Genomic DNA, 26,204 nt, shown 5'->3' on the forward strand with positions numbered 1-26,204 from the left:
CTATAGAATAGAAACTAAAGCATATCGGTTACTTACGCACAAAATTAACACTGCTTGTTTGACTATGTTGTTTTCATTGTGAAAGAGTTAAAAAACAAGGCGTTATCTTTTGGAGAAATTCTTATATATCATCATTAAGGAAATAGAAGTTAGAAAACTTTTTCTAATTCAGCTAGAGTAAAAGCTTTGTTAATTTAAATTCCATTAATTCATAGTTGGTTTCATTTCAGATAGTGATGGGATTGACATTTAATTTTACTCAGCAAAGTTTTTCTTTGTGGATAATAATGCAAGTGATTATAATGCAGTAATGTGTAAGCAAGATTGTAGGAGTAACATTTAAAGTATTAAAAGAATAATCTGTTTCTGAAGATCCTTAAGGTCTTTTGAAACAGCTCTTTCTATATAAAGAGTGAACATACCAAACACAAGTTATTTTATCTGGTCTTTGAAGCAGGTCTTCAGAGAAATATCTAGCAGAAAACTCTGCTCACATACTTTAAGTTACCCTGAAACTTAAAAGTAATACAGTTGACCCTTGAACAATGTGGGTTAAGACTACATGGATCCACTTATAAGCAGATTTTTTTATAGTAAATACTACAGTACTACACAATCTGTGATTGTTTGAATCCTCAGATTTGAAACTGTGGACGCAGAGGAACCATGTGTAGGAAGGGGTGACTATAAATTATACTTGATTTTTCAACTGTGAGGAGGGTTTACTCTCCAACCCTCAAGCTATTCAATGGTCAGTTATACATTTTCCTCCCAGTATACCTCATGACTTAGATATTTTAGACTGGTCTTTGCCAGTTTGATGATTGAGGTTTAACAGTATAGCCCGTCCCACTCAGTAGGTTCCTGGACCGATACAGTTGTGAGCCATCTAGGCCTCTGCTACTTAAGACTTTGACTGTTAGAACATGTTCAGCCTTGGGAATGGATGTGGTCCATTGACTGGGTAAAGGTAACAGGCACTGAAAAACAGATATCTGTTAGGCAAAATATGGAGCAGCCTACATTATCTTTTAAAACTGTTGCTGAGTTTTCATTGTATGTTCATTTAACAAATATTAATTGGACACCTATATACCAGGTTCTAGACATTTACAGGCAAATAAAAACAGATAAAGCCCCTGTCCTCATGGAGCTTACAGTTATCTTATCCTCTGACACCCTCTTCTCCTTCTGCCCTCAATCTTTCTCAGCATCAGGGACTTTTCCAATGAGTTGGTCTTCCTAGATCTTTAGGAAGACCTAAATTCTCTGTGCATTAATTTCCAAAAATGGAAGATAATATTAGTACCTACCGCATAGCAGGAGAACTCTATGAATTAAGAACTTAGAGCAGTGCTGCCTCATAGTAAGTGCTTAATAAGAGTGTTACTATTATCAATATCCTCTGAAAGAAAATTATCTCTAAAGGATGAAACTCCAATAGAAGCAGAATGCTCGACACTGGAGTGAACATATAAACAGAACAGTGTGTTGGTTCCAAGATTCACATTTCCACTATTCCTATCATGCCTCCCTTTGTTTCAGCATGGTTTAAAGGGGCGATTTCTTATTGCTGGAAGAGGGGCTATAACCACAGAATGCTCTGTTGGATGCCCACAGGGCCTCTTCTTTCTTAGGACACATGAAGATAATTAAGTCTCTGGGTATGGGATATGTACAGGATATTAAAGTGCTTACTTCATAGTTCTGTCACACATGCAGTGCAGCCAGTACCATAAGGCAGCAGAGATAAATGCCAGGACCAAAGGTGCTGAGATGTGGATTCTTTTAAGGCAATGAGTTTTTTCTTTTAAGCAACATAATGAGACCTCATTAATTGAACTTGGGAAGGAGTTTTCAAATCATAAAAAAGTTCATTTAAAAATTATAAGCATTAAGTTTAGCTGACTTCTATGTGCTATAGATTAAGTTATAATAGGCAGCATCATTTTTCTCTTCATTTCTTCATGCTTTTAAATCTCTGAAATTGTATCATTTTTTTCTTTGTACTATTTTCATAAATACTACCTGGATTCAGTTGGTACCTGAATTTTTATGAATTATTTAATTAATAAAGAATGAACTGATAGCTTGTATATATCTTTATTCCTGTGTGCATATGTGTATAATCATGTGACAGCTAAATAAGGCAAATTGTAAAACTCTACACAGCCTTTTCCTACATATTCCTTAGATCAAGGGGTATCCAAAATAGTTTAAAACAGGGGTTCCCACCTCTGGAGTCTACTGCCTGATGACCTGAGGTGGAACCGATGTAATAATAGTAGAAGTAAAGTCATCAATAAATGTAATCCACTTGAATCGTCCAAAAGCCATCCCCCAGACCCCGGTCCATGGAAAAATTGTCTTCCTCAAAACTGGTCCCTGGTGCCAAAAAGGTTGGGGACTGCTGGTTTAGAAGATCTTGCTTCTTTAAGTAAAAAGAGACAAACTTGGATAGTATGATAGAAAGAAAATTGTTTGAGAATCTTGTAAAATTGAATATGTAGTAGCTTTCCTGGTGGTCCAACGGTTAAGACTCTGCCCTTCCACTACATGGGGTAAGAGTTCGATCCCAGGTTGGGAGCTAAGATACTGTATGGCACTGCTGCTGCTAAGTCGCTTCAGTCGTGTCCGACTCTGTGAGACCCCATAGACAGCAGCCCACCAGACTCCCCCATCCCTGGGATTCTCCAGGCAAGAATACTGGAGTGGGTTGCCATTTCCTTCTCCAGTGCTTGAAAGTGAAAAGTGAAAGTGAAGTCGCTCAGTCATGTCTGACTCTTAGCGACCCCATGGACTGCAGCCTACCAAGCTCCTCCATCCATGGGACTCTCCAGGCAAGAGTACTGGAGTGGGGTGCCATTGCCTTCTCCGACTGTGTGGCACAGCAGGGGGGAAATGTAGTTTTTTAGATAAAAAGCAAAGAAAAAAAGATAAACAATTAACTCTACTTAGAGAAAAACTAGTTGCCTGACATTTTTCTGGAGACCGGGGAACTAGGGTTCCTCTTTATTGTTCCTTGCAGAGATGGACCTTTTTCTGGGGGAAAAGACCCTGAGTGATTGTGACCAGCCAGCCCCTCTTAGCCCTGACCACACACCAGGACCCCACTCCCAACCAGCCACCAGACACGGGAACATTTACTCAGAAAAGCCTTCGGTACTTCCCACTGCCCCTCCATCATTCCCAGTCGCGTAGCATCTCTGATGAGCCTCCTCCCCATCTTCAATTTCTCCTCCCTCTCCAAAGACTGTTCACAAGGAGCTCAGTTTTTCCTAAAGAGTAAGAAACAAAAAAGTCTTTATGTGAGAGTCTGCTTAAGAAATAACTGACTCCAATTTATAAAGGCCCCTTTCATTCTGTTTGCTGGCCTGTGCTTCCTGAGCAGCCGCGGGTGGGACAGCTCAATGGAGCCTAGTCACAGGCTGCAACTGCTAATTTCCATCCAAGACTGTGCTGGGGAGGAGGAGGGAAGGGTGCACGCTGCCCTGCAGACGCCCTCCCAGAGCAGCCCTAGGAGCTCTGCCTTTAAACAGACCCATGCACGTTTCCTGAGCAAGGCGGTCCTTTCTACCAAATAACTTGCTTTAATGATTTCCCGTGTACAGAGTGACTATTTTTCATAAAATGCCTTACTTAAAAATAACAACCCATCAGAGAAAATAATAGGTATTAAGTAGAAAATGGTTAGAACCTAAGGTTTCTTTCTGCTGCAGGTCTGCAAAATGGTACCCTGCTAAAGTAGTCTGTGACATTTCCTGTTGGAACCCTCAGAGTGGTGCCCCAAGTGAGGCAGAGCTATTCTGAGAGAGTTCCCTCTTGGCCTTGGGTCTTAGGTTAGAATTACATAGAGGTCATCACACAGTCCAGACCTTGAATCTGAACTGTGGGGGTAAAGAGATGGTTGGTTTTACTGACTCACAACATTTTTTTGGAAGCTGTGAAATCAAATAGTTTTACTTTTTTCATACATATACAATACATATGTATACACATTTTCGTTTTTCCATTCTATATTGATAAATATATATTTTGTATCTATATTTAAAACAAATATATAAATTTTATAATATATCAAATATGTAAACATTTAAAATATATTTATATATTAAGTGTATGTTTTAGATTTAGATGAAATCACATTTGTCTTTGGGACTCCAACTGAATTTCATAGCACGTTTATAAACTGGGAGAATGCAACCATGTACCAGAATTAATATGGTAAAAGTTTCACTCTATCTTATTTTTAAAATTTCATATTAAACATGGAATAGAATGCAAAATGGATGAGACTTTAAGATAAAAATGGAATGTAACCCTTGCTTGTAGAAGAAAAGGCCCAGATTTTTAGGGGCGCAGATTTCTTCTTTTCTCTCAACCCCAGCAGATACCCTGAGACACTGGGAAGCAAAAATCAGAAAGATTCTCTGCTCAAAGCCAGTTAAACCCTCAGCCCCATCTTCATTCTGTAATTATACATTCTATAGTCTTTGCAGGTCTTTCTTTTTAAAAATCTCTTTATTTACACTGTTGGTCCTTCAAAGCTTTGTTTCACTATGTTGAATTACTTTAAACACCAGCTTTCTGTCATGATTGACTTCTCAGACCAACCCAGAAGCCCCGAGTTCCTAACGGAGGGTCCACTTAACCATTTTGTGGACTAGAGGAAGTCAGTTCATTCATTTAAACCCTAGTTTCCTAGTCTGAAAATAGGAATGATGGCATCTGCTTTGCCATCCCAGTACAGCTACAAAGTCAAAGTGACGTAATGTACATGGGAGGCCTCTTATCAATGATGAAGTACTACTTAAATATCAGTCATCCCTATGAATAATTTTAGTCGAGATCACACATCATCATACTTAGTAATACATTTTACTAATGTATTAGTTAATAGATGAAGAAGAACTGTGTCGGGGGAAGAAATTTTGAAATATAAGCCATCTAAGAAGATCAGGTCTATAGTGTTACCTCAGTGAATGACTTCAGTATTTGAAATTATCACATATCAGGAGAGAGAAGGATGAAGAAAGAGATGAGTAAATGTCAGAACAAAGTTCTGCTCTGTGGTTCAGCATTGGGAACTTGAAGTCAAAATAGCCCCTGATGGCCCAAGTTGCTATAGAGGAAAAAGTCCTTAATGATACTTACATTCAATTATTAGACAACCCCAAGACACAGACCTTGGAGTTCTGAGTATAATATTTCTCACAGCAAGGATCTGCCCAAACTGTAAATAGGTCAACACTAGCCCCACTTAGCTTTCAAAATAAGTAATGCTCTTGTCTACTTCTGCTGGTGCAGCCTGTCTCTCCTCCCTGGTTTCACAAGAACAACCAGAGGTTGTTAAGCCTGTACTGTGTATGGGGCACTATTATAGCACTGTGCAAACATGACTCATTTAACCTCACAGCAACCCTAAGAACTAGATACTTTCATATTTCCATTTGACAGTTGACAAAACTGAGGCTGAATGTTTAAGAAACTCAACCAGTGAATAAGGGCAAAGGATCCAACTGGAAGACAGTAGTGTGACTTTGAACCTGGATGGGTCTGTGTTTCCCTCTACTTCCAACCAGTGGCATGGTGGCATGGCCATTGCAGAGAAAGTGCGGAGGATACGCCCTTCTTGGGGCCTGCTGCTCAGATTCTCTTATGCAAATTCTCTTATCAAAAGCCTTAAGTACTTGGAGAGGGGAGGACAGAGTAGAGCCCAAAAGGGGAAGGATCCAAGGAAGTGATGGATTGTGTTTTTATTTTGGAAGCTAAATGAGGGTTTGGGAAGAACAGAGATCTCGGAACGTTGAGAATGAAAATGTCATTTTTTAAAAAGTGATCTGTTCATATTTAGTGAGCTCTTAGATCGCTGTTGGCCATGATAAGTTACACTGGGTTGTTTTTGCTGTCTTCCAAATCTTCTGAAATCCTCAGTTTGACATTATGTTTGCTTCTAACCCTCTGTTTCACTGACCGCATTTAAGTTTATTTAGAGAAAAATCATGAAGAGCATAGCAAAATAGTGGATTTTAGATCTTAACTTTTAAAAATATCCCATCTCTTCCCTTCTAAACAAGTCATAGAAATTATAGGCAGAAGTAGATTCCTATGTTAGGATAACAACAGAGGGTTTATATCTGACTCTAGAATGAGCTTTAGACTAATGGTGGGGGGGAGGGGGAGGTGTAGTAGGCAGGTACGTAGGCCAAAGTTTCATGTTCCAGTATATGACTGACCCAAAATGGTCTTTGATATAGGAGCATGGTGACTCCAGTGCTGATCCCTGTTAAGAGATTCTGATTTTTTGAATGGTTACTTTTGTTACCCTTCAACTCTTGATATGATTTTTAAGTCAATAAAAATTAGACTAACATTTGTGATAGTTATAATTATAACAGGGCTTCCCTGATGACTCAGACAGTAAGGAATCCACCTGCAATACAGGAGACCTGGATTTGATTCCTGGGTTGGGAGGATCCCCTGGAGAAGGAAATGCTGTCCACTATACTGTTCTTGCCTGGGAAATCCCATGGAGAGAGGAGCCTGGCGGGCTACAGTCCATGAGGTAGCAAAGGAGTCGGACACGACTTAGCAACATGCACTTTCACTTTTCACTATAATAGTCTTGGTATTAAAATCACCAAAAGATAATAATCCATTTAAGAAAACACTTGGATAGAAGTGCCAAATGTCTGTATTTCTCTGTTTTCAGGCTCATTCTTTTCACTCGTGGTCTGATCAGTAACTCAATGTGTGGGCACCTTTCTTAAGGTTTTCTCCAATCAGAAAGAGGCAGAAGGTGGAGACAGATATGCTGTCTGAATTTGGGTCAAGTTGCCAAACATACTTCATCTGATTCCTTTCCTTGGGATGTTAATGAAGAGAAGAGTCTTCTCTCCTTCCATGGCTGTGCTGGGCTCATTTTTTGTCTCCTCTGACCATTAGTGGTTCCATTTGGTCAGACAATTCTGAGTGACTAGTCAGTTCAGCAATATGGGAAATAGTTTTGTCTGAGATCAAATGTCTGTTGCTTATTCGGTGCTGAGGTCATGTCAAATTATAATCACCACTCTTCTCTGATCCCTTTTCCCAATTCTACAGTATTAAAAGTCTTCTTATTCAGATTTTCTGTGTCATTCAGGGTGTCTGGTTCAATTAAGACCTAGCTGCCATTGGATAAGTAACAGTAAACAATATTAGAACTCCAAAGTCAGGAGGGTCTGATTCTTCGTGTCACTGGCTCAAATTGCATTTCCACTGGTTCAGTTTGTCTTGATCATGTGTGTGGCTGAGGATCAGTTATCAATTTATTTCCAAAGCTGGAAAAGACTGTTGGCATCTTTCTTTTCTGCTTCTCTTATCAGCTTTTGTCACATATTTAAATTAAGTTCCATGCCTTTCTCACTTTCACTTGGACCATTTCATTTAATTATATGACTTGGTCCAGTTGTGTGCTTGTGTACTGAGCATGCTGTCAGTGCTTTGCATTTATTAGCTAGAGAAAAATTATTCTTATTATTTTTTGTACTTTAGTGTTTTATTATTCATGATTGAATCACAATGTCCCCAACACAGGTATTATGAAACAAGTTTTTACTAGTACTTATTTTGTTTTCCAGGGGGGCTCTTTATGTACCAGATTCTTTTTTTTTTAGCTTTATGGAGTTGCAGTTTGCATGTAACATTATATAAGTTCAAGATGTACAATGCAATGATTTGATACATGTTTAACTGTGAAATAATTACCATAATAAAATTAGTCATATCTATTGCCTCACATAATTACCTTTTTTGTGTGTATGTATGTTCTAAGAACATTTAAGATCTGCTTTCTTAGCAATTTTTAAGTATATAGTTCAGTATTGTTGACTATAGTCACCATGCTGCACATTAGATTCCCAGAACTTATTTGTCTTATAGCTGGACGTTTATGCGCTTTGACTGATGTCTTCCCATATCCCTCACCCCCAGCCCCTGGCAACCACTACCCACTACTTAGAAATTCTTACTTAACAGATGACTGTATTTCATGTGAGTACTATTAACTTGAATTTTTTTTTCTTTTTCTCTTTCTGGAAAAGAAATGTGTTAGATGCCCTTCCTGGGTGCCTCTGTTATACCCTGGGCTTTCTCCTATCATAGTGCACAAGATGCTATGTTGAAATTGCCTATTTATGGGTCTGTCTTTACCTTTAGAGTGTGACTTCCTTGGAAACTGAGTTGTGTCTGGTTCTCTGTTCTACCCCTGGCTCCCAGTACTGCTTGACACATTATGTAGGCAAACCTGAAATCTCTTGATTACACTGGGATTCCAAAGGAAATAGTGCCAGAAGTCTGGCAAGATTTCTGTGTGATAGACAGTTACATTAAATCAGGCCACCCAGTTGTTGAGAAAGAATGGTCTGTTAGGAAAAGGAAGACTGGAAGTTTTGGAACTATGTCTTTTTGGTGTTCTTCATAAATGACAAATAGATCCCCTTGTGTAATTAAATTCATAAGGTTTTGTCATGACACCAGAACACTATATGGAAATGCCAAGTCTCCTCTGAAGTCCCTGTTGGGTGTTTGAGTTTGCCAGCGTTTGCACCATCACAGTAAACGGTATGAACCAAACCACCATTCATATAAACCATGTGCTCTCTTTGCTCTCACCAGACCACAACTTTAGTAACTTTTACAGACTTTTATGTAAGATTCTGTTCTGACGTTGGTATATATGTGTAATTCTTAGAATAAAAAGCACTTCACAAGCAAGTGGGACTATTGATGTTAGGGTTTTTTTGGGCCAAATCCCAGGAATTTCAGTGTCTCTGTAATGTCAGAGTATTAATTAGACTTCTATGAGATGAATTGGGTTCATTTACCTAATGAGGAGTCACCTGAATGATGGCCAAGCAAGTAAGCTGGGGTAGATGCAGAGCTGGTTATTGTTTCTCCTCCAACTATTTTAAATAGCTGCTTTACCTGGGCCACTGACCACTTCTGTTCATCCCATTCTTGTCTGCTCCTTGGTGGTGGGTGTGCCGCATCTGCATGACCCGTCTGACATTTGCCGAAGAAGTGGAAAGGTGTACTAGTGGTAAGAATCCAGTCACTCACTGAGCAGCCTTTCAAGACACACAGTGCTTCTGAAAATGAGTGTCTATAAACCACAGAATTCTCTAGCAGCTCCAACAGAATTTGCTAGGCAAAAGATAAAGAAAGAATACCCAGACATTAGTCATAAATATAAGCCTTGTGTTCTAGAACCCAAAGTACTTGAGTGTGGGTAAGGTTAATGAATATTCACGTGTTGAAACTAAAAGGATGTCTGCCTCGCTTTTCCACTCAGTTTTGGTGTGATTGTCATGGAAATATTCTTCAGGATGAGAGAAGACCACATCCCCTGATCCTTCTATGCTTGGGAGGGTGAAAAATGCAAGGAGGAGGGAAGGCTGGTTTTGAAAGATGAGGCTGGCAGTAGTAATTGATGTAGGTTGCTCTGATGCCAGTTTGACAGATAATGAAAGTTTTTATAGGAGATTTTCAATGCCTCTGAAAACTATTTCCTAGGATGTTGTTATGTTTTCGCCAGCCAGAAATAAATGTATCATCCTAACTTTAAACTCACCAGCAATGAAAGCATTTATCTCAAGAAATTCCAGAATATGTTTCTATACAGACAGCTAATCACCATGCCTGTCTGTAAGTGGCCCATTTATCTTAACTTCAACTGCATGACCGTGTACGTCGCCCTCAGCCAAGTGAATAATGCTCTAACCAGGCATCAACAGCTCTTCTGACTCTTCCAGGCATACTTGCTTTGGTGTGTTTGGTTAGCACACTGTACAAGTATGGTCTGAACATTCATTCCTCTTCAGCAGAGTCAGCATTGAATAACAGAGAATAACAGGACCACAAAATGCTTGTTCAGGCCTGTCCTGCCTGTGCGTTGGTGATGGAGGACACAGTAGCCATGAGCCTGACCCATCCTCAGCAGCATGAGCAAAATGTCGTGGATGTGAGCTCCGTTTGGCCCGGCTTTGTGGAAGAAACTAGTCATTTTCACAGGAAAGACCTAGTAATAGGATTGTATTTTCTGGGGTTTTCTAGTGAAAGTACTAGATCTCAGAGACTTAAGTATTGACTTGCTGTCCTCATCTGTGACCTTGGTCAGGTCATCTGATCTCTCTGTTGTTTCTTCATCTGCAAATCTGTTTCTGATTTGCCTTAGAGGTGTTTCCCCAAATAGTGGAAAATACAATATGAGTTCTTGAAGGTAACTTTCCACTGTTGTACTTACCATTCTATTTATATTGATATCCTAAAATTAAATGAAACAAGCCTCAGGAGTATCACCTGGAAGTTAGTGTCAAATCCTCTCACCTCCAGGTAAGGGCAACATTTAGATTGTCCATCAAAAAAACCTGATTTAAAGCTAACGTCCCATAATTTTTTTTAAGTTCCAAAATACAAAAACTCTCAAAGCCCATCTATAGGTGATGGTACAAAGCAAGCCCCTTTCTGGGAAATGATTCTTTGAGCAAAAGTATTATAGGTGCTTCATTCATTCACTTTACAAAGGGTTATTTAAAGCCTGCGATAAGCCAAGCACTGTTGTAGGCACCAGTGATTCAGCAGTGATCAAAACAGACAAACTCCCAGTGCTCAGAGAGCTTATATTTTAGAAGGCAATACGAGCCATAAAAAATAAAGATAAAATGCATCAGGTTGTGATAAATGCCAAGAAAGAACATAAAACTGGGTAAAAGGGATGAGAGGTGTAAGAAGGAGGGGTGATTTTTTTTTTTCAGACAAGAAGGCCATGGAAGGCCTCTGATAAGTTAGTGTTTGAGCAGACACCTGAATAAAGTGAGGAGGTCAACTCTAAGAATAGCATTCTAGAGGGGCCGGGAGGTACAAAGGCCCTGAGACAGGAGTAGGCTCACCATTTTTAGGAAACAGCAAGGAGACACTGTAGCTATATTGGAGTGAAAAGATAAAAGATGAAATCAAAGAGATGCCCATGGGCCTTGTTATTTAGCTGTTATATACCCTGTAAAGAACTGAGCTTTTACTCCTTGTGACTTACCTTTTATTAGCAAACACTCTAGTTGCTACATGAAGAGTAGACTGCAAGGAGTAAGGGTAAAATCAGAGAAGACAGTGTCATACGGAAATGGTCCAGCAAGAAATAAAGGTAGTTAGGCCAGTATGGCCGCAGTGGAAGGGAGGAGAGCGGGGAATGATTCTGGGATTCTGGATGTAGTTTGAAGGAACAGTTCAAGGATTTGCTGGTCAATTGGAGGTCAGATGTAGTTAACAAAGAAGCAAAAAGGTTCAAAGTTTTAATCTGAGCAACCAGAGGAATGAAACTGCCATTGACTGCCATGAGGAATACTGTGGAAGGAGCAGGTCTAGGAGGTAGAAAATTAAGAATTTTGTTTGGGACTTATCAAGTCTGAGATGCCCATTCATGTGGAGAGATTGAGTAGGTAGTTGAATATGTGGGTCTGCAGATCAGTAGCAAGACTAGTTACTGAGATACAGATTTGAGAGATGTAAACAAAGCATGGTACTTACAGCCGTGGGTCCGAATGAGATCAATGGAGGTCAGGGGTGGGATGGGGTAGCTATTGAGCATAAACATAAAAAAGTGCCAAGACACTGAGACCTAGGGATTGAGAAGATGAATAAAACCAAGAGGGGAAACTGAGGTGAAACTGACAGTAAAATAAAATAGGAATCAAGAAAGACAGAAAATGACAAGTGTTGGCAAGGAGGTGGAGAAATGGAAATATAAAATAGTACTTCTGCTTTGAAAAACAGGATGGAGGGTCCTCAAAAATAAAAAATGGGATTAACCTATGATCCAGCAATCCCACTTCGGGGCATATCTCCAAAATTGAAAGCAGGATTTTGAAGAGATATTTGTACTTCCATGTTCATAATAACATTGTTCACATTAGCCAAGAGTTCACACCCCAGTGTTCATCCATGGATGAATAGATAAACATAATGTGGTATATGTATATATGATGGAATATTACTTAGCCTTAAAAAGGGTGGAAATCCTGCCACATGCTGCAATATAGATGAACCTTGAGGACTTAATGCTAAATAAAATAATCCAGTCACAAGAAGTCAAACACTATATGTTGTCACTTACATAGAGTATCTGAAGTAGTCAAACTCACAGAAACAGTAAAATTGTGGTTGCCAAGGGGTAGGGGGGAGAGGGAAATGAGCAGTTGTTCAATGGGCATAAGGTTGCATATTTTGCAAGATTAAAAACTTCTGGGGATCTGTTGTACAACAGTGTGAATATGGTTAACACTACTAAACTGTACACTTAAAGATGGATATGATGGTAGATTTTGTTATGTACCTTTTGCTACTATTTTGAATGAATGAATCATCAAGAAAGGGCCGCTTCCCTGAAGTCAAATGGAAAAAATGTTTAAGAAGAAGGAAGCAATATAACTGTGTTAAATGTTGCTAGAAGGTTTTAGTTGCTGAACGTTGTTGTTGTTGTTTGGTTGCTAAGTCGTGTCCGACTCTTTTTGCCACCCCATGGACTATAGCCTGCCAGGCTCCTCTGTCCATGGGATTTCCCAGACAAGAATACTGGAGTGGGTTGCCATTTCTTTCTCCAGGGGATCTTCCTACCCAGGGATCAAACCCATGGCTCCTGCATTGGCAGGCAGATTCTTTACCACCAGGGAAGCCCCCATAGTTGCTGAATAATAGCCCTCAAAGATATCAAGTTCTAATCCTGGAATCTGCAAGTATTACCATATAAGGATACAGAGTCTTAAGGTTCTTGACAGGAAGTCATCATCCTAGATTATCCTGGTGGATCCAAAATTCAATGTTAAGTATCCTTACAAGAGAGGGGCAGAGGTAGATGACACACAGAAGAGGAGGAGGAGACATGGTGACCACAGAGGCAGACGTCAGGTTGTTGTGGCCACAAGTCAAAAGAATGCCAGCAGCCACCAGAAGCTGGAAGCAGCAAGAAATGGATTCTTTCCTGGAAAGTCCAGGGTAAATCATGGCTCTGATTTCCACTTAGTGGCACTGAGTTTGAACTTCTAGGTTCCAGAACTGTGTGTAAATTTCTGCAGTTTCAAGCCATGACGTGTATGGTAATTTGTTACAGCAACCACAGCAAGCTAAGACCAAAGTCAAGTAAGATGAGGACTGAGAAGTGACCATTGGATTTGACCAACTGGGAACTGGACCTGCTGGTGACCAAGACAAATGTAGTTTTTACAGAGTGCTGGAGGAAATGCTATTTGGAGTGAATAGAGGAAAGAATTGGAAGAAGAGAAATGGATACAGAGAGGCCAGACAAGTTTTTCAGGTCATCTGTAAGGGAAAGCAGAAGAATGGGTTTGCAGAGGGCATGCAAAGTCATGGGACAAGTTTTATTGTTGTTGTTTTTCTGAAGATGGGAGATGTTATAGCATATTTGTATGCTGATGTGATTGCTCCAGTAAAGAGGAAAGGACAATTGGTGCTGCAAGAGAAAATGGAAAAAAAAAAAAATGGCAAGGATCAAGTCCTTTAGTAGATAAGGATGGGAGCCCAGGCTGAAATGAAGCGGCACCTCACCAAGATAGAGGAAAAATATCAGAGCACGGGCAGTTCATCATCCAAGAGAAGGCAGTTTGTTAGCATAGAAGTGCAGATACACATAGGTTGGGAGGTTGGTCATAGTAGACTATAGGTGTTCTTCTCTGGATGCTGCTGGTGTTTCAGTGAGATTAGAAGATTACCAGCTAAGAATGAGGATGGAGAGAGCGAAGAAGTATTAGAGATTGAAGGACGAGGAGAAGGCATGAGAAAAGTCACTCAAAGTTGACTAAGGAAATGTAGAAGAAAAGCTGGACAACCCTAAGGGCCCACTTTGAGTTAACGTCTGTGAATTTGTGATGATTTGTTTACTCAACACTCTTAGCTGCTTACGGGTAGTTTGGGAGTTGGATTCAACCAGGGTTGGGGATTTTAGCAGCTGGTGTGATTGAGGGAGAAAGAGGCAGAGTTGCTGTTCATTTAAAGGGAGTGACCTCATGCTAGACCATGGAATAAAAGCCAGGTAAGGTGGCATATGAGGACATGAGGGTTTTGAGCAGTAGTGAAAAGGCAGCAGGCTCAATGGATGAGTGTCCTGAATTCTTAGAATCTGGGTGCAGTGAGAGTAATCTGGAAAGACAGGAAATGAACTTGAGAGAATGGGAAGCTTGAAATCCTTCTTTCAGGAGACGCTCTTCTCTTCATCATGGGGCTTTTCTTCATGTTTATCTGCTTTCCTTGAACATTTAGTTTTGGAATTTGGGTTGAAACTTAACTAGGTTGAAAGAGTTGTAGAGCTGTGAGATTTAATGATGAGAGTGACAAGAGTGAAACTACTTGACTATCTCTTGAACAATAAGCAAAAAGAACTAGAAAGGAATCACGCAGGCATTCACCTCAATCTTCATTTTACAGAAAAGGAAACTGAGGCCCAGAGGAGCAAAAGGACTTCTTTCTGATTTCTTGGCAAAGTTGAAACTTGCATCCAGAGCTCTAGCCTCAGAACTGACTGCTCTCTGTAATATGCCCCCATTGGTTCTCACATTTTCTTCATGAACACCATGAACACCTTGGAGAGCCATGACCGACAGCTCATTAAGCATCGTCTTGGCCTGTTACTTCCATGCTCCTCTGTCTTTCCATCCAGAGATACCACATTTACTAAAAAGAGATTGCCTCTAAAAAACTCCTTGGAAATCTACACAATTATCTGTTTCGCCCTTCATGCAGCATTAAACCTATTTGATTAAAATGTAGAGATCTGCTTAGCAAATACTATTCACTCACTAATCAAGGAACCTTTGTAGTCAAATTTGCTGGCTATTTACATTCTTTACAAAATAGTACAAAATATAACTAAGCTGGAAAAATTAAGCTCAGTTTCTCTGGTCTGATCCATTAGAATGTCTCACTGTTAGGTAGTGATCACCATAGGGTATTGAGGGGTCAGGTGAGAGAAAGATATTTTTATTTCGTTGACCCCCCACTTCCCCTCCCATTCTCCTAATAGGGTTTCTCTGTGGTGACCACACATGGAGGGTGTGAAGGCTGTGAAACTTAGTGAGAAATCTGAACCTTTATAATGCTTCCAATGTAGGGGGTACCAAAGCATTAGAAATACTCAAGAAACAGTGAAAAGTACATCTAACCAGGTATCTTAAAACCAAATTTAAGTTCTCGGTTCTGACACTGGGTTATAGCTGCATTTTCTAAGGCAGTTCATTTTGTTTTCTTTTTTAATCTGTGAAGTTAGGGTCTTGGTTCAGAGGGTTTCAAATGTCTCATATTTGTGTGTTATGTGTGTTAGTCATTCAGACATGTCTGACTCTTTGTGACCCCATGGTCTGTAACCCACCAGGCTCCTTTGTCCATGGGATTCTCCAGGCAAGAATACTGGAGTGGGTTGCATTTCTTTCTCCAGGGGATCTTCCACCATATTTAAAGTCTCACATTTAGCCTCTCTTTAAGGGTTAGTGGCATAAATTTGCAGAGGAGCCATTTTCTAACTTGCTCATTCCTAGAAAAATCTTCAGCCCTAATCCTGAAGAAGACTTCCCTTTATGAGCCCCCAGGGCCTGCCAAAGCTGGACCAACTCGTTAAATGAAACCCAGGACCACTCTGTGTTCCACATGTTTATAGATATTTCTAAGCCTGTGTCACCAATGATTAAAGTATATTAAATCAGTGGCTATAAAAAAGATTTTTGTTTTGGGTAGAGAGTTCCTCTAGGTAACTTCTGAGTCCTGCTTAACTCTGAGATTTAATAACACCATGAACTCCATGGTATATTAAGTAAGGTCAGTCAAGTTCACAGCCTTTTCCTTTCTCAGAACTGCTCTTAGTACCTGGGGACCAATCTCAAAAGTGTTCATTCTGAGGGCAGGCTAGAAAAGGAAGAAAGTGAGCAGCCAAGGTGGTTAAATAGCTCCTAAAAATAGTGTGTACAATTGAAGTGGTTTCAGGACTATATATACACAATGGTCAAACCCTTTCATCAGCACATGAAAAAAATGAGTGAATTCTAATGTGTATAAATTATACCTTGATAAATCTAACTTTAAAAAAAAAATAGAATCTGTAAGATGACTATTTCCCAAGTCAACATTTTAGACAGTTCCTTGCACCCTTTGGAGATGGCAAAAAAAAAGAAAAGATTGTCTGGTGGAGAAGAGTCCTTTTCTTGATTCTCTTCCCCTCCAGCCCAGGGTATTTTTGAATCAGTGTGGGCAATTATTGTCCTTACTTTGTGACAAAGTAAAAAAGGCTACTTGTCCCTTTCCCTTTAATTTCTTACATTTTTCCTCTATTCACTCCATGTAATCAAAGGGATTTTGGTATGGCAATGTATTTTATGCACCTAGGGCAGTAGTTTTAAAACGATGTTGGCTAAAAGAAGAAAAAATGACTCTGTACTATGTATCAGAGCTGTGTAATGGCCTTAGAAGATGTGGTATAAAGTTTGACAGTTGAGTAATGGGGAAACATTAAAATAACTTCATTTTCTTAAGAATGTGGGGGCTGGTGGGAAAGGATAAATCTTGCAGAATGGGTAATGAGAGAACATCTCAGAAGGTCAGCATTTACGCAGGTCCAAGCAAATGATTATATATATTAGTTAATATTATCTTCCCAGCATGATATTATACACCAAAAATAAGCACTTCAAGTAAAGAAAAGGCACTTGAAAATTACTGTGAAGGTGAACTTGGTTGTCTTTGGCGGTAAGATTATAGGAGATTTTTGTTTTCTGAACCTCTGTGTTTTTCAGCTTTTCAACGGCTATGTATTTCTTTTAAAAGAAAAAAATATATAGTTTTTTAAAAAGTGAATTTTTCCCTGCTGCCCCTGAAACTCAACTAATAAAAGAGAGATGAGTCCTTCTGGTTTCTGTTCTCAGGGCTGCGGGGATTCTATCTTGAGTTGAGTGGTCACAGATTGGTTGAGAGGGTGACTCAAGGCCAGTGCTACAAAGGAGCTCTCAGTATCAGACTTATGTTTACACTTTCAAACTGAGTGTGTGTGTAATTTTGCACCTGGGAAAAGTTATTGATGATTTAGATGTTGCCCAAAACAACCCCCAAAATGGTGAGAGGGAAGAATGTGCACCAGTCTGAAGCTGCTCCGTTACCCCTAGAATGGGGATACCTGAAGATCAGATGAGATAAGAGTCTGGGAGGCACCTTTTGGGGAAACACGCTATGTAATCTTATTTGCTCCTGACGAAAGCCAATATAAGCAACCTGTATCCAGGAGCATCTGTTTGATGGGGCTGCAGTGAGAGGCATGGATGATGCTGTGTACCAGGCACTCATCCTCAGAAGCAACAGACCTTACTGAGGATCTAACGGGTGCTGGGTATACAATGGAGGACTTTCATTAAAAAAAAAAAAAAATAGTAGATGCTCAAAGTCATTGAGCACCTACTTTGCTCTGAGTTAACATCTAGAGGAGGAGAGAGGCTGATGGTCAATAAATTGATTAGATAATTCCAGATTATTATAATAATTGAAAATAAACAGGGAAATGTGCAAGAAAATGACTGGCTAGAAAGGGGTCCTTTGGATAGTATGATCAGGAGGAGACTTGGTGTTTGGATATAGGTCAGAAGAAGAAAGTAACAGCCATGGGTGGCTCTACCCAGGAGCCATGCAACATTGTAAACAGGGGAGATGGCAGCTATGGGGGCCCTTGGATGAGACCTAGCTGAGGCTGTTTAACCAGTAAAGACAGATTTAGAGCAATTTTGGAGATACAGTAGCAGGTTGAATAAATATTTATTCAAATATTTATGAGAACAATGGTTGGACAAAATAAAGATAATTATGAACACAGTCAGCATGCTGTATTTTTTAAAGCCAGAGAAATAGCTTGAATCATACTAGCACAGGCTCCTAGACTGGTGTGGCCTTAAGAGGGGGCGAAGGAGGGTGCTGTAGTCACTGAGGAAGATTCCTGAGTGAAAAGATCTGAGCTATGTGATGCAGATGTGTATGAAGGATGAGAGAGATGGCAAAGCCATGGCTGCTGAGGGCACGAGCTGTGCTGGGAGCACAGAGAACAGGCTGATCTGACTGAAGATGAGGGCTGGTGATGTGGAGCAGCAGCAGGCCGTGGACGTTTTGATGGAAACAGTTGCTATGTGTGCACAGATACTCTGCTGGCTTTACATCCAGGAAATTAAATCAGCCTGAGGAGGAGGCAGAAGCCAGTCAGCCTCAGGTACTAGGCTTGCAAATTTATTCCATGACCACAGAAAACCTTTACAAGCACTATAACTGGATAGGGCTTTTCTATTCAGAAGATCCCAATGAAAGGAAGTGCCATCCTAGAATTATGGAGGTGGCCCATGCACACTCACATTCGCCCAGTGGCTGGTTTCCTTAGAAACTTATTGAGCGTAGCAAGTGCATGTGCTTCTGGGTCACGCACATTAAACGCTCAATAAATCCTCATTAACTAATTTTATGTCACAGTTGATTTTCAGATAATCACATCTCTTTAAGGTTGTCAACACAAATTGGAAATTTCAAAATTGGTTGTAAAGATTTACCCACCCTCTTCCCCTGGCAAAAAAAGGTTTCCCTCCCTCCTTGGATTGTTTGTTGAGTTCTTGCTTAATAATCACAGTTGGTCATGATCATAGATTTTTCCCCTTTGCCTTTCTTAGTGCCTGATTTCCTTTCCATGTCCCTTCTTGTGAGAATTAGGTATTATGTATGTAATCCTTCTAGGACACAGTGCTTAGTAATTGCTAAATAAATGGTGCTGGCCATTCTCTCTATTCCTGCCTGCTCCTTGTATGGCACTCCACAATGTTCAAAACACTGTCACAAATGTTAGACACATGTGAGCAGTCTTGGAGTTATTAGCTCCACTTGACTGCTGAGCCACAGAGGCCCAGAAAGATCGAATGATTGCCCTGCTGTTAACAGCTGGGAGTATCAACATGGACTAGAATCCAGATCTTCTCCTAGTTTCTGTTTTTCTACTTTTGTACTGTCTCTCATTGGCATCACTGGAAATATTCCCAAACAACACCATGATTAAAAGCAAACTTGAATGGAGGAGGTTTGATTGTTATTGGGGGGCTGTATTGGGGAGCTCTGCAGTGAGAAATGGCAACCCACTCCAGTGTTCTTGCCTGAGGAATCCCCATGGACAGAAGAGCCTGGGGGGATGCAATCCAAGGGTCACAAAGAGCTGGACTCGGCTGAAGTGACTTAGCATGCATGTATGCAATGGGGAGCTTAGCCAAGAGACTTCTGGTGTTACCATTTTGTAAGGAGCCATATGAGCAGTGGCCAGGAAGTCCAGGGGGGCAAGTCTTCCTTGCAAGATTAAAGCTGTGGGTTTGTTGTTTTTTTAAAGAAATTAATTAACCAATAGATAATTTCCTACAAAAAAAAAAAAAAAAACAGAAGGCTGCTGCCTGTCCGATCTGCCTTGCCTGTTGTGGTGGAGTATTAGATGTCAGTAGGTTCACAGAGCCATTTCTATGGAAACAGTTTCATTATTTCTCTTTTGTTGAAACCCTAGCAGTTCATGGTCTGGACTTCCATATTAAGAAGAAAAGAAAATCTGACATATGCTGTATAAAACACTAATCTTGTTTCCTTGGAGTGAACAAAGCCCATCTAACATCTAAAAATGTCGGCTCCCATCTGTGGACACGAGCCGTTTCCTTATCCAAGACGCAGATAAGAACTAAAAGCTTAAATGTCATTTCTTGAGCTGCAACGTGGCCTATTCACTCCTGTTTCATTTTACAAAATCCTGTGAAATCCATGACTTTGAGTCAACATTTTTCAAGAGTTTCGTGTTTGTCAAGATCATTAAAAGCAGCTAACCAGTGATCCTCTTTGCAAGAGGAAGACTTGTGTCTATGGAGACGTTGTTTTGAAAACAACAGTTTACTGCAAAACGGAGAATTGTCATTTCAAATAATGTTTTCTGGCAGCAAGTGAGAGAGGGAAGCTTGCCATGTCTTACTGTCCACCTCCACAGCCTAGACAGTTCCCATGCTGATTTGAGGAAGTCAGACATGATCTTGCCTTTCTCCCATTTGGAAATTGGCACCATCCCAGAAAAACCACATGGAAATAATACACAGTGGATTGATTGCTTCCTTGGTTCATTCTCTTCCCTCTTGGCCCCAGAGCGCTTTTGATTGGTGCGGCTTCCACACCAGCCCTCATTTGCCTTAGCTCTCCCTGTAGCTGCACAGAGAGTAAAAATCACTATCTGTTTGTGGCCAATGGTCAACCTATGCCATAGCCCCCAGATCAGGATCAGTCTGCGGCCTCTAAAAATGTGAACTGAGATAGGCTAAAGGAAAAACCTTTCCCTGGGGAGCTTGCTTTAGAAATAACCTTGCTCACATTCTGACTTAATCTTAGTCTCTTCCAACTAGGGATGTGGTGCTTGTTACTTCCCTAGGATTGTTGTGAGGCTTAAATAGGATAATGTTCTAGAGCACTTGGCCCAGTTCCTGGCACATGGCAAGCCCTTGGTTTATAAGCTAATATTCGTTTTTAGTCTGAGTTCCTAGTCCTCTGCTGATAGAACAGAGATTTAGGCTTGTAAAATCAATTTCTCAGAAATAGGAAGCCCTTAGGCTTCCCCTCCTGGGAGGAGGGGAAAGTCACTTGGAGGGCTCCTGTTTTGTTTTGTTTACAAATTCTTCACTTAAGCCGGTAGTGTGGAGTCTGGCTTTCGTGATTCTGGCTGCCAGTGAACTCCTTAAGGCTCCCAGTCCCTGCCCCTCCCCACCCTCTCCTGATGCTCACCCGCACCTCCTGGAGTCCATATTATTCCACAACCTCTGTCTCCAAGTCCTTGCATTCCTAAGCCTGTATGCACATGCCTCACTCTACCTCCTCTGTTCCCCCCATTTGCTCTGTACTTAGCTCCTTTCTGAACTGTATACTGCTCCTCAAAAATGTGCAAAGGCAAGTGAAAGTCATGACACTGTGACGTCCAAAAGAAATCTTTGCAACGTCTCCAGTTGTTGAAACACGTGATTGGGAAAAAGTGAGTGAGCAACATCAATTCTATCCCCTATGCCCTGGGCCTTGAAAGTATTGAGGGGAAAGCAACCAGCTTCACAAATAAATCCTGTATTGATTTTAGATATCCCTTGTGGCTGGAGAACCAAAAAGAGTTTGGTGTTTGCTGAGGAGTAGAGATTGCAATGTGCTCTTTTGTTATTTTCAAGTCAAAATGGTCAACTGGTATGAGAGGATAATGCCTGACAAAAAGCTACCCTGAAACCTGGCAGGGTATTTTACAATTCTTATTTGATTCATTGTGTAGCCGCTATTCATACATTTACTAGTGTTTTAACTCTGAAGGACTTTTACAGGAAAGAATATTTAACAGTCCTTCCTATAGCAAATCTAATCCATTTGATGATGACATACTTACTTGTTGCAGAATAAATTATAGTAAGGATCAAAAAATGAGTCACAGAATGACCAAGCTCAAAATTTGGTTGTAGGTCTGAACAGTTAACAAATACATTTTTTTCAGGTGACTAATTGTAGTAACTCGAAAAATTCTAAATTGGAATAGTTTGAAATTGTGTGTTATGTGTTAATTGGTCAGTCGTGTCCGACTCTTTGCGACCTCATGGTCTGTCCATGGAATTCTCTAGGAAAGGATACTAGAGTGGGTTGCCATTTCCTTCTCCAGGGGGTCTTCCCGACCCAGGGATCAAACCCCAGTCTCCTTCTTTGCAGGCAGATTCTTTGCCCTCTGAGCTACAAGGGAAGCCCAGTTTGAAATTAGTCCTCTAATTTAAAATTAACTACTAACCAATCACCAACGCTAGGGCTAACTGATAAATGCGAATAATACAGATATCATCAACTGACTGGAAGACTATAAATCTCTAATTTGTTTTCTAGACTTAGAAATTGTTTGTTTTATTCCCAATGTAATTTTAACCTGAAAATATACAAAACAAATAAATCAAACCCCCTCATCTCCTACTGTAAATATCAAAACACAGTTCAGAGAAACACACAGTTATAATTAAAATGAAAGGCCTCAGGGAAGCCTGCCTGGATCCATGCTTAAAAAACACCATTAAAGTATGAAAAGAATGGAATCCTGCACAATTAAGCTACAGTCTCCAAGGCAAAGATCCCTCGATCTTATTTATTTTTGTGCCACAGGAATAAGGGGTTGTGTGTTTATTCCCAAGCCTAAGTGACAAGAAAATATATAGTTTCTTAACAGAATGTTTCCTCCTAAAAGAAATTAAAATACTGGATGTATTTTTAGAGACAGAAAACCATCTGATGGTTATTATTCCATAACAAGCCTGACCCTCAGGGATGGAGGTCTACTGTTCTCAGTTGAAAAGAATAAAATGTATTCTGTTATTATTCTTGGGTTTGGAATCCAGGTGGGATAATTAGGACATTCTTGCAAAATTCCACTGATCCCTCACACACAAGCTAATTGTTCTAGGGGTTTTTGTTGTTTGTTTTCCCCCTCACTGGCAGATATAACTCAGAATAATCTCATTCCACCAGTACATTGCAAAAAAGAGACTATGCTCTTTTTTAAAATGAACATGGACCAAATATCCATAAAGCAAAATAATGCTAATGAGAATTATGAGCACTTATTCTTCACTGGGAAGGTAATAGGGATCAGAAGACATAAGCATAAAAGCCCAGTAAGTTGAACCTTTTCTTACGGTGTTCTTTCTTTGAGCAGATTTTTTCATGCATGGCTCTATGGCTATTTTTTCAGAGTCCTTTCTCATTGAGGGTGCTGTGGGCCTTTTAAACAGCGTGATTCATTGTTGCCTGGCATCCTAGAGGGCATGACGAGTTCCTGCCTCTGCTCACTAATTGCCGATGGCCCCTCGGTACTGCCAGAACCCACCCACCCCACACATTCCAAACGCCTCATGTTGGATGATACCTCCCTTGGCCGAGAACTACTGCCTTTGGTTCTAGTGTGAGGCTTGGAGAATAGATTGCATTTCGAATTTCCTGAGGATAGATTTTTAGAATTTTAAGAAAAGATACTGGCTGTGGGATTCTGAAAGAATTTATCTGCAGCGTTATAGTTCCTGATTCAAATTCAGGGACATGTAACCACTCATATTCTGTGCCACAGCTTGGTTGCCAGGCTGGACCCCTGCAAAGGTAAACTGCAGTACATCAGAAAGCAGTCCAGACTAGGCTGATAGGGTGAGGGGGAGGGAAAATGAAAGTGAAAGCCGCTATCATGTCTTTGCGAGCCCATGGACTTCTCCAGGCCAGAATACTGGAGTGGGTACCCTTTCTCTTCTCCAGGAGATCTTCCCAACCCAAGGATCGAACCCAGGTCTCCCACATTGCAGGCAGATTCTTTACCAGCTGAGCCACCAGGGAAACCCAGCAATACTGGAGTGGGTAGCCTATCCCTTCTCCAGGGGATCTTCCTGACCTAGGAACTGAACCGAGGTCTCCTGCACTGCAGGAAAATTCTTTACCAACTGAGCTACCAGGGAAGCCTGAGGGGGAGTGGTCTATAGAAATTAATCTCCCTTTCTTATTAACTAAAAGGGTTTTTTGTTATTGTTGTTTATTTTTAAGAAATGTGTGTGTGTTTTAAAGCTTTGTCTGCCTGATCTTTTTAGCACAATTTTACTTTTTCTTTTAGCTATTTCAGTTGTCAGTGTATTTCAACCATTCCCTTCCCTCTTAGAAAAATAGTTTCCGCCTAGTTTGGGTTATATATAAAATGAAACAGAAACATTAGCAAAGAATATCAGTGCTTGCCTAAGATGCTTGTCTAAGTTGAAACTGCCTAAGCATCTAACAGGATTCTGTCAACATTTTTTCTTGGCCCCATTGTATTCACAAGGCACACCTCTCCTCAACAACACTTCTTGCAAGCAATTACTCTCAACTCAGGTAACTCAGGTAGGGGTGAAGACAAAGAGTTTCCTCTTCCCCATTAAGAATCAGTGGTGTAGCTTTTCTATACACTGATGATAAGCAATCTGGAAAGGAAACTAAGAACACAATTCCAGTTCCAATATCATGAAAAAGAATAAAATATTTAGGAATTAAATAAGGAGATAAAAAACTTGTACAATAAAAGCTGCAAACATTGCTAAAACAAAGAAGACATAAATAAATGGAAAGACATCCCATGTTCATGGATTGGAAGACTTAGTATTGTTAAAATATCAGTACTACTCAAAGCAATCTACAGATTCAATGCACTCTGTATTAAAATTTCAGCAATATTTTTTATAGAAATAGAAAAAGCCATCTTAAAATTTGTATGGAATGTCAAGGGACCTGAACAGCTGAAAGAATCTTGAAAAAGAACAAGTTGGAGGACTCACATTTCACAGTTTACTTACAACAAAGCTAAAGCAGTATAAAAAAGTAAGGTACTGGCATAAAGATAGACCAATATAATAGAATAGAGAGACCAGAAATAAACTCTCACATATATAGACAAATAGTTTTCAACAATGATGAGACCATTCAGTAGAGAATGAACAATCTTTTCAACAAATGGTGCTGGGAAAACTAGATATCCACATGCAAAAAAAAAAAGTTAATAATAATAGAGTTAGACCCTTACCACATACAAAAATTAACTCAAAATGGATCAAAGACATAAACGTAAGAGCTAAAACTATAAAATTCTTAGAAAAAAATGTAGGGGAAGAAAACTTTTCACTATAATTACCTCCATTTCTATGAAAGATAACCATAATAAGACTAACTTGTTCACAAGTTAAGTATAATTTCAATAAACTTGCCTGATTACTTACTTAAGTGTAGCAAGAATAATATTAACCATATAGACTCTTTCAAAGTTTGCTCTGCTGAAACTTTTTATAAAAAATCTCAGATTAAACTCTTAAAACCTCTCTAGGCTAGGAAGCCATGCAAAAGATTTTCCATCAAACTTTGCCTGCAGTTCCTGTAGATTTGGATGCATTTTTCTCTTTTTGAGATCTGCAAAATATCCTAAGGTTCCCAGGCTTGCCAGGAGGTGACCTTCCTTACTCACCAGACAAGGCTGCCAGGAACCTTGTAAACAGGATTGGCTAATTTTTCCAAAGGGTTTTATTGGCTCCATAAAGTCAACCTTAATTCCTTAAAGCTTTCTGGTCATATTTGAATCTATGTGTGTCTCTCTGAAATAAGACATTCTAATCAAAGCCTTGGTAATATAAACAATGTTTCTAACTGTGTCCTATTAATAAGGAGAACAAATTCTTACTGAATTTGTGCAAATAATTATACTGCCATTAAAATAAGAATACTCACTGAGAATTTCATAATTCTGGAGGGATGAAATAGGGAGGAAAAGTAAATGCCCCATCTTTGTTCACAACTTTGTGAACAACTTTACCAAATTGCTCTAAGTCTTGAATAGCTTGAGAAAGGAAAAAAATTTTTCTTTGAATCTGGAAAAACAAAACAGTAAAGAACTAGCAATGTTTCAAACAAAAAGTCATAAAAATTATAATCATCTTCATTCCATCCCATGTAGTTAATTCTTGATTTTGGTCTTTGGTTAGCAGTTTTATGAATCCAGTTTTCCTTAGAGTTCTATAAATCCCTACCTGGTCCAGTGGTATGATCTGAAAGTTGTCAAAAGCCTGTAATCCACAGAACTCCTCAGAGCCCTTTCCATGAATTTCTCTGAATATGAAACACATTTGTGAAAGTCATCAAAGTAAAACAATAAGTGTAAATGACAAAAGACTTTAAAATGTCGAGGCTTAAAGATCTAATGTTAGCTCATTACAATACTATTAACAAGGAAATTTTGTTATTTCTGTGACATACATTCTAAGATAATAACTAGTGATCACATTATGCCTGGACATACCAGGTTTCTAGAAATTTCATATAATTTCTGGAATATACCTATACATATATCATAAAACACACTTGTATGTTTTATGACATACAAATATAAACACACTGGATGAAGCACAAGCTGGAATCAGGATTGCTGGGAGAGATATCAATAACTTCAGATATGCAGATGACACCATCTTAGGGCAGAAAGCAAGGAAGAACTGAGGAACCTTTGATGAAAGTGAAAGAGGAGAGTGAAAAAGCTGGCTTGAAACTGAACATTTAAAAAACTATGATCATGGCATCCGGTC

The 26,204-nt window shown here is 39.7% G+C and overlaps 1 protein-coding gene across 2 annotated transcripts in view; it reads left to right on the top strand.

The window, feature by feature from the left end:
• Nucleotides 1-26,204, top strand: part of GNG2 (G protein subunit gamma 2) — a 124,255-nt gene that overhangs the window by 65,140 nt on the left and 32,911 nt on the right. The window lies entirely within an intron of this gene.

This window comes from Muntiacus reevesi, chromosome 7 (genome assembly GCF_963930625.1).
Source record: "Muntiacus reevesi chromosome 7, mMunRee1.1, whole genome shotgun sequence".
Lineage (NCBI taxonomy): Eukaryota > Metazoa > Chordata > Mammalia > Artiodactyla > Cervidae > Muntiacus > Muntiacus reevesi.